A 7,871-nucleotide genomic window follows, 5' to 3' on the forward strand; every position below is an offset into this window, starting at 1 on the left:
TAGGGGGGGGGGGGGTGTTAAAGACAAGCAGCTTGGAACAAACCAAGCAAATCAAAAGACACAAAGAGGGAAACGGGGATGTGAAAATTTAAGGACAATGATGAGAAATAAATATCGAAACGTAACCTACTCAAGGTGCTGCAACACACACTTTTCCAACAAGATAAGGATGTAGGCGGGCACTTCCCTTTGTCAATGATGTGCAGGGTGAATGCAGTACTTATCGCAGCCTGCTTTGGAAACCAGGTGTGAGATGACGAGAGCCAGTGACAAAGTCAGTCCAAAGATGAAGAAAGCCAGAACAGAGCACGGTGAAGTGAACTAGCCACGAGGAGCAAAGTGACGGTCAGCCCTTCAAACAGCCCTCGTGGCCTTTTCCGTCATTTCCAGGCAAGGCCTCAATGTCTGCCCTCTGTCCACTCTCCAGGCACTTCTTCTTCACTCTCAAAGCACTCCTTTGAACTCCATGCATGTGGAGTTCTCCTGTCTTTCCGAGGTTGCTTCTTGGCTCTCTCCAAGTTTTTTCTCTCTCTCTCTCTCTCTCTCTCTCTCTCTCTCTCTCTCTCTCTCTCTCTCTCTCTCTCTCTCTCTCTCTCTCTCTCTCTCTCTCTCTCTCTCTCTCTCTCTCTCTGTCCCCTCTTCCCCTCTCCAAAAGCAGGGTGATGCAATTAGCTTAGTTCAATCCTAAACTTTTTCAGAGACAACCACAATAACGTCTGCCTAACAAACTCCTCCATGATTCGGTTCTTGTCGTCCTCTTCCTCTTGGGCAGAGTCTTCCTGCAGGCCGTCTACACCACCACAGCCCACTACACTACCATGGCTTCCACACACTACCCAGAGAGATCGTGATCGGCCTGGCCACACCCATGTGACACGTGTGCCTCTGTGATGCGAAGTCCTCACTTGGTCCAGCCCACAAGCATGAGGTCTATCGATGACATATGCTGCCTCATCAGCATCACGTGTCACAAACAAGTTACTCTGACGGATCCCTGTTACATGGCAATCTAACCTCAAAACACATGGGTCATACTACACTTATCACAATATTGCTATGGATGCTCCCCTCCCCATCCCCCCCCCAAAAAAAAAACCACACACAAACACACACACGTAACAATATGTTACAAATATTCCAGTACATTATATTTGAAAGTGCAGTTCAAGATATCCATGATCGATACCCTATTTATGAATATCAATAAATTATTTCTTGTTGCAATATACCACATGCCTGAGAAGAAAGCTCAGAAGTCGTGTACTCACCTTTGAGTTGTGGATTCCTATGATGATTATAGCCTTCCATCATGGTTCAATCTTTCCAGGTAAGTTACTGAATTAATGAGTGTACATTTCTCAAGAGGAATTTAAGCCAGGTGTTTTGCTGCATAGCATATGCTGGAAGAAATGAAAGATCGATTCTGCCTTCAAAAAGAGTTCGACATTTTGTGCCGGTAGACTGCCAAAATTACTGCCCCAACCTGGCCAAGAGAGTAGATTAATATTTTCCCACAAAAACACGTGCCATAACAAAAAATTGTCACGATCAGGGTTCAGATTGGATCAGAGCACCATAAATTCTGAAATGTTTATGTATGCATATATAGTTACGGTATCGGCACATGCTCTGGGCTCACGAGGTGCATACTCAGACCCACCGCAAAAAGATAATCGGCTGTGGATAAGTCCGCAGCTTGGCGAGTTGTGAAGCAACCACAAACATCAATTGTATAGCCAAATGTCGCAGTGTTCCTCTGTCCAACATCATTTATGTGGGGGTTGACGTAGCCCAACGAACTGAGGCTCGCACTCTCAGCGCACTTGGATGACTACCGAGTGGAAGAGTGAGTGCAGCATTGGCTGTTAAATGGAGCAAAACAGTTGGGGTAAAACGGACTGTGTGTGACCAATAAAGAAAAGACACCATGAGCAGGTTGGAAGAAAACATGTGCGAGTTTATTTAAATTGGGGGAACACGGGGAAAATTTGTGCGGCATGTATATACAGTAAAGGTTTTATCCACAAGGGATAACAAAAAGCACATGCTCAAGGTGTTTGTGAAGGTGCAACATGTACAGAACAGCAGAAATCCGTATGACATGTATGTACAGCAAATAGAACAGAGACACAGAGCAAAACTTGTTCCTTTGACATTTAAGAGCCCCTTCTACAATCTTACCTTATTATCTACATGTGAGACTTGGTGCCAATCTGAATCACAACCGGAGAAATGGAGAGAGAAAGAAAAGTAGATAGGATGTAGAGCAGAGCATGGGTACGGCTCCTTTCCACCTGAGTCAAATGCATGTAAGCGCGTACCACATTCACTCTTGTAAGCTTCCCCTTAGTGGCTTTCGTAGTCCGAACAGGCAAATGTGAGTGAAGTCTTGGCCAAAGGATTCATGGTAAGGAGAGCTTGATCGGTCGAACGCCCGGTAGATCAAAATGTGCTGAATATGGTGGACAATAATTTGAGTTTTCTTTTCATTACTATGTGTAAAAAAAGTCGTTTGGGGCTTCCTGCTCTGCTTGCCGCCATCTACAGCTGGCCATATGTGAATGCGAGCTCTTGAAAACTAAGGACAACAACCCTGAGGCTTTGTCCTTGGGACTTGTTAATGGTCATGCCGAAGCAGATTCTGACTGGAAACTGAATTCGTCGAAAGTCAAAAGGCAAGCCTGTGTCTGATGGTATGATTGATATTCACCTCTGTCTGTCTGTCTGTTTTGCTGTCTGTGAGCAGGATATCTCAACAAGTTATGGATGTATTCAGACAAAACCTGGTGGGTGAGTTGGGTGTGGGACAAGGACAAATCGATTAGATTTTGGTGAAGATCCCGATCCGGATCAGGAGAAATTTTACGTAATTCTTCACCATTGAGAGATCGGGCCAAAAATGATATATAACACAAAATTTCAAAAAGTTGTGGGAGAGTTTGACAAAGTTTGGTGGATGAGTTGGCTATGTGGCAAGAACAGGCTGATTAGATTTTGGTGAAGATCCCGATCCGGATCAGGATAGGAGAAATTTTCAGTGATTCTTCACCATTGAGAGATAGGGCCAAAAATGATATATAACACAAAATTTCAAAAAGTTGTGGGAGAGTTTGACAAAGTTTGGTGGATGAGTTGGCTACGTGGCAAGAACAGGCCGATTCGATTTTGGTTAATGTCTGGATCCAGATCCGGCCTATCAGTGGAATATAAAACGTAAACCGTTCAGCCTAGCAGAGGTATGCACTAAAGCGAGTGTCTGCCATTCTAGTTTGGCCAATAATTTATAACCACATATTTTTTGAATCATGAAACATATTTTCTTATGCATGTGTATCTGTGTGTACAAGTGTGGTTCACTGTAAATAAGCATCTTCATAGGTATGCAGCTTGAAGCTTGAGGTTTGGGACGAAGGGACAAGTCATAGCACATAACCATCCTGGGGAGAGTGAAAACTCTTCACGCCAAATTTGAGCCTCATGGGTAAAAGGCTGTGGATGACATGATTGGAGCTCATGGTAGAGCAATGTAAAGCTTCATTGCTGGAGTTAGGAGTGCCTGGAAGAAGTTTTGGGAACTACTTCCTCTTATGATGGGTGGAAGTATATCCTTGAAAAAGAAAGTTCACATATACAGAGTTTAAGTTAGGAATGTCATGTTGTATGGTAGTGAAACGTGGCCAATGAAAGAGGAGGATGTTTTAAGACTGGATCACACTGAGGTGAGAATGGTTCAGGTCTGAATCCATATCTGGCCTATCAGGGGATACAATATGTAAACCGTTCAGCTTGGTGGGGGTATGTGCTCCACAGAGTGCCATTCTAGTTGTGGATGTTTTTTTGTTTATTTGTATATAGTTGTTGAGATGAACTGGCTTACCCAAGCTTGCATGGATAGGTAAAAGAAGATATTTATAACTTCTTGTTCTAATGGCCATAAAAATGATCTGAAATGATCTGAGTGTGGAAAAGTTATGTCAGTGTAAGCATGTGTAAGTTTTGCGATTAATGAGATGGTGTCGAGTAATGTTTGGCAGCTCTAGTCTTCCCACCAATATGTTTGTGTCTGAGCTCCCATCTTCATCCCTCCCAACATTCTCCGACATTCCCCATGTATATCTGTCTGCTTGTATTTTGCATTTTACTGCAGTCGGGGTGAACTACGTGAAAGGTCGCTCCTTTGTCGGACCATGATCAGATAAGAGTTCAGTTGTAGTGTTCCCTCTCGTGTTCAGTTGTCTTACCCTTCCTCCCGCCCTTGGTTTACTGAAGCTTGTGGCGAGGCAGTTGTCCTGAAACAACTTGCCTTTGCCTCAGGAAAGCAAACCCAACTGAGGGCAATCTCAGTTCTTTCCACAAAGCTCGGAACAAGTGTGTATCTACCCTCAGGAGAGCTAGAAAACAACATCTTTCTCATCTCAAGTCTGAACTCTCAAACCTCTCTCCCTCCTCAAAATCCTGGTGGCGTTTAATCAAATCTGTTTCTGGTGTATGTTCCCCCTCCATCCCCTCCCTTACCTCAAATGGCCGCACTGCTGATTCCACACGTGATAAAGCTGAATGTCTAAACTCGGTGTTTGCAGCTAAATCTTGTGTCCTAAACCCATCACTATCTCTACCCACTTTACCCAGTCGGACCCAACTGTCCCTGGACTCTGTATCCTTTTCTCCTGACAAGGTGGAGAGCTTGCTTTCAAACCTCGAGTCAGATTTTGCAACCGGTCCAGACGGCATCAGCCCACGTGTCCTCAAAGCCTGCTCTTCTGCTCTTGCTCACCCCCTCTCTGTTCTATTCACCCTCTCATTTGCCCAAGGTCATCAGCCATCTGCTTGGAAATCTGCTAACATCACTGCCCTGCATAAAAAAGGTGCAAAAACAGATCCCTGTAAATACAGACCAATCAGCCTTCTCCCAATCATCAGTAAGGTTATGGAATCCATCATCGCTTCAGACATGAAATCCTTCCTCTTCTCCAATGGCTTGATTTCCAATCATCAATTTGGTTTCAGACCAGGTCACTCTACCCTGGATATGCTGTTTCTGCTCTCCCATCAATGGATGGAGGTCCTCAATGCCAGACAGGAAATCCGAGCCGTATCCCTGGACATATCACGTGCTTTTGACACAGTCTGGCACCCTGCACTACTCACCAAACTCTCTTCCCATGGTATTCAAGGCCATCTCCACTCATGGCTCGCAGACTTCCTCTCCTGTCGCAGTCAACGTGTGGCCCTAAATGGAGTTCTTTCATCTCCTCTTCCTGTGCAGGCTGGAGTTCCTCAAGGTAGTGTTCTGGGCCCTGTTCTTTTTCTGGTTTTCATCAATGACCTCTCGGACTCTCTGGAAAATCCTCTATTTCTCTTTGCCGACGACTCCACCCTCTGCCGTACCATCTGTCATCCCTCAGACCGGCAAGCAGCAGCTTCTTCGCTCACTGCAGATCTGGATAAAATCACAAATTGGTCCAACACGTGGAACATGTCTTTCAATCCAGACAAATCTCACACTCTCACTGTGTCTCTTCGAAAGGACCGTTTAGAAAACCCCCCCATGGCACATGTCCCTTTCTCAACAATCCTCTGGAAGAAGTCTTTTCTTTCAAGCTTCTGGGTCTCACTCATCTGCCATGACCTTTCCTGGGAAGAGTCACATTTCTCCAACCTCGCCTCAAAAAGCCAGTCGCCGACAGAGAATCCTCCGTCAGTGCAAAGTCCTTCCTCGGCCCTCTTGAGCTCCTGACCAACACAAAGCTTTTGTCCGTAGCCTTCATTGATGTAGTACTGCTCTCCCTCTGGGCTGGTGCACTCCTGCCTCCCACCTTTCTCGGCTTCACTTGCCTGTCAGCAAACCAGGGCATTTAAGATCATCGGCATCTCCCGCAATGAAGCTGAGCTCCAGCCTCTCACTCAATCACCATAGGTTGGTCGGTGAGTCTTTCTGTCTTCTACCGACTCCTCTCCAGGGTTGCCCCTGCTCTCTCTCTGGGTGTCCTGCTCACGATTTCCACAGGGCGCTCCAAGGTCCCCATAACAACCCCTTCTGGTAAAACTACCAAAATCACGAATCACTGCTCATCTTCACGCTGGTTTCTCTTTTTTCCCGCCTTTGGAATAAACTTCTCACTCTATTCCTTTCCCATTTTCCCTCCCAGGCTTTCAAAACAGCTGTTCACCACCACCTCTTATCTTCCCCCATCCAAATCCTCGATCTTTCTACCCCCGATAATCCACCCAAGCCCACTTCCTTCAATTCCCTGCTTTCCTTCACTGAAAGTCCCTGTAATGTCCATCTTCTCTTACATAGCCATGTTTCCCTGTCCCATCCCCATCCCTCTCCCTTCCACTGTTCACCTAATGTGTCTGTTCCCCACTGTTTTGTCCCTTCCACTCCCGCCCCTCTTGTCTCATGCCTCCTTGCTGGGAGTTGTGTGTTAGCTCTCATACGAGCCTCGACCAAGGCATACAAAAAAAAGAAAAAAAAAAAAAGAAGAGATTCCATCACTCTTCAGTAGCACAGCCAACACATGATTGGAAAGGCGCCAGCCCCCACAGTCAAGCAACGTGGGCGTGTGAGCTTTGCACAATGTCAGCACCATCCAATCCATGCATTCCACACTGGAACAAGACTATAAACATATGTATACTGTAGGTGTAGGACCCCTTGTCCGGCAGCCCAAAAGCAGGAAAGACCGGAAAGTTAGATCCACAAGTTCCTTCTGATTCCGGCCATCCAGCAGCCTTCCCTCTCATCATTGCCTCTTTCACTTCAGCCTAGTCCACTAATACAGGTTTCCATGCAACATACTGTAATGCCATCATCAGATGAGCTGTAATTCCTGTACAAAAATACAGTAATACCTTGCCAGACAAGCCAATGAAGGAGGGGCATTTGGTGAATGAATATTTTTTATTTTATTTGTTTTGTATCAGAAGTACAGTATTGTGCACGATAGTTATGGGGACCCGAAATCTGGCAAATCCCCAAAACCAGCAAGCCCAATTCCCCATATTTGCTGAATAGTGGGCCCCCTACATGTATGTACACACTGTTGCGCAAAAGTTTTAAACACATTCAGGAGCTACAATAGATGGATATTACGAGCAATGACAAACTGAAAGTCTCCACTGGTGTGACAACAATGTTGACTGTTTTCAATACAGCTGAGTTTGGGTGAGAAGAAACAGAGCTTGTCATTTAGCATCAGAATCTTCAAAAACTTGTGATCACAACTTAATGTAAGTAAACTATACATGAGTGGCTAATACGACGACGTGTTGTTGGACCTAATCCATCACATTTACCAATTAAATCCAATTGATGACTCATTGTAAGGTGTTCCTCTCTACACATCCATAAAGCTAAAAGCCAACTTTTCATACTGCAAAATACAGATCTATCTGATTTAATGTGAGCTAAAAACAAAATGGCTAAAATTTCAGGATAAGATCAATGTAGAATTGTGTTTCTGCATACAGGAGGCTAATGTTGAGTGAAATAGCTCACATCACTCTATTTTCAAGGTAGGTATCTGAAGCACAATCAACAAGTCCAGATAAACGTCATATTTAATTGAAAACCCAGGACTGGAAGACCCAAGAAGCCAACAAGGTCGAGTAATGTGAAGATAATATCCTTAAGAAATAGAAAAAAGACAAGCACTTAATTGACAACAGAACTGGCAGAAGGCTCAGGTGTCGTAGTCCATTCCTAAGCAGTATGAAGGTCACTTTTGAATCAGAATTTAAAGGATGTGATACAGTAATAAATCCTCTCTTAAGAAAGGGGAACAAGACTAAAAGGCTAAATATGCACAAGAACAAAGAAATCGGACTGTGGGCTAATGGTCAAAGGTGTTTTGGACAGACAATCAAGT

At 44.7% G+C, this 7,871-nt stretch overlaps 1 pseudogene; it reads left to right on the top strand.

Annotated features, from left to right (window-relative positions):
- The first annotated feature begins 1,309 nt into the window (after positions 1–1,309).
- LOC147015869 (uncharacterized) overlaps positions 1,310–7,871 on the top strand; it is a 29,895-nt pseudogene continuing 23,333 nt past the window's right edge.

The sequence above is a fragment of the Eptatretus burgeri genome, chromosome 12 (assembly GCF_056783735.1).
Source record: "Eptatretus burgeri isolate ZD-2024b chromosome 12, Ebu_testis_v1, whole genome shotgun sequence".
In the NCBI taxonomy this organism is placed as follows: Eukaryota; Metazoa; Chordata; class Myxini; order Myxiniformes; family Myxinidae; genus Eptatretus; species Eptatretus burgeri.